Genomic DNA, 2,104 nt, shown 5'->3' on the forward strand with positions numbered 1-2,104 from the left:
GTTTTGGAGATGAATGATGATGATGGTTGCATAACACTGAGAATGTACTTAATACAACTGAATTGCACACATAAAAATGGTTAAGATGAAAAGTTATTTTACCACGATAAAAAAGGTCTACTGTTTGGAATGAGGGTCCTGTTCCTCCAGAAGTTGCGTGTATCACTTAGCCCTCAGCATCATCCCCCATAGATCTGCCTCAGCTGCAGAGTGCCACCTAACCATCGTCATGCCTCCTTCTGGGGAAGCCCACATTCAATGACATTTGGCTCCTTATCCCAAATCCAGCCAACTCTAAAGGATCATCCTAGATCCAGAGTTGTCTGGTGACTTTAAGAGGCCTTCGATGGGCTTCGACTTGACCTGAATTTTTCCATTGCTCTTCCTTGCTACGAAGAGTTTGCCAAACCACAGACTCTGAGATAATAGACCCTTCAAGATCTCTTTACTTCAGACACCAGCCACAGTCTCAGAAGTCCCCAGGGCCAACCTCACTTTAGACCAGTTAGCTACAAATTCAGAGATCCTCTCACATTCAATAATTTCTTAGAAATACTTAATCTGAAACAACTCCTTCAGGTTCAATAATTCATCAGAATGAGTCACAGAATATACTTATGATCACAGTTTTATTATAGCAAAAGAATACATATTAGAACTAGCCAAAAGAAGAACTCATAGGGCAAGACCTGAAAGGTCCCGTATGTCAATCTTGTGGTCCTCTCCTTGTGAGTCTAGATCGATTACCGCCTCCCGGCCACACTGTGAGACAGCACTGAGTATTGCCCACCAGGTAGCTCACCTGAGCTTCGGTGTCCAGAGTTTTTATTGAGGCTTCATTACATAGGTGTGATTAATTACATGATTGCCCATTTGATTGAACTCAGTTTCCAGCCTCTCTCTCCAAAGGTTGGACTGGTATCACTTTGCCCAATGTTCCAACACTTTATTTATGAGTTTGGTCTTTTTGGCATGGCCAGTCTCCACTTTGAGTCATCTCATTAACACAAACTATCAGGTATGGTTCATGGGGCTCATCATGAACAACCAATTACTCTTATCATTAAATTTCAAGAGCTTAAAGTTTATCTTCTAGGAGCTGGGACAAAGGCCGTATCTCTCCTTAGGTGAGGACAAGTTCCTTATTACACATCTGCTCTTCCCTAGGTATTGAGTCCAGGAGCATTGCCTGCTAAACATCTTGCATGCCAATCACTGTCGCAGAGTCTGCTTCACAAGGAGTAATAAAATTATTTTGAGAAGATTTTAAAGATAGTTTCAAGTTAGTTCTTTGAATTGTCAACAATGTAGTATAAATTACAAACCCAATGCTGGGCTCAGTAATAGGAAAATTCAAGGAGAGGAGATGAAGTATAGAAATTTTGGGATGGTCTGGAGGTCCCCATAGAAAATCTTAATGAACCTAGAAATCCAGACTGAGAGATGTTTGATAGAAAAGAAATGCAGAATTTGAACTAATCAGGTAAGATAAAATCTACATGAGTATTACACTTCAAAATGTTTATTTTAAAATATTAAACCCTAGGATGTATATAAAATATGACTTAAGAATAATAATTTATTTGGCCTCTGTCAACCTCTTCAAATTTCTATAGGTCCTATGGTCCAAACATAAGCATGCTCCTGCCCCTGATTTTGGTTACAAGTTTGATCAGGGTTCCCTGATTCCTCTGTTCATTAGGTTTTGGAGGCATTGAGCATGCGGCAATCATTGTTTAATAGTAAGGATATTCTTGTCCTTCTGGGAAGAGCAGGTTCCTAAAGAACTGAGGAATATTCCAAGGCTCGTCCATTAGAATGCAGAGATACACAGACGGGTGACACTGAATAGTAGAAAGACTAACTGCATGCTGGCAGACACACTAAACTCTCTTCTTGTTTCCACTGTTGAAATCCACTAGCATATAGCTGCTCGTATTCTCAGGAAGACATTTACTCTCTTCCAGGTTACTAGCTCCTTCTACCCCCACACCCACTCAATTTTGTCATTGTACATCCTCTTTTCCTTTCCTCATATCAAAGCAATTACATTATCTGAGCAACATTGCCTTAGGTATGATTTGCTTTTCCCATTCTTAAAAAA

Source organism: Pteropus vampyrus, unplaced genomic scaffold (assembly GCF_000151845.1).
Source record: "Pteropus vampyrus isolate Shadow unplaced genomic scaffold, Pvam_2.0 Scaffold557, whole genome shotgun sequence".
NCBI classification, from domain to species: Eukaryota; Metazoa; Chordata; class Mammalia; order Chiroptera; family Pteropodidae; genus Pteropus; species Pteropus vampyrus.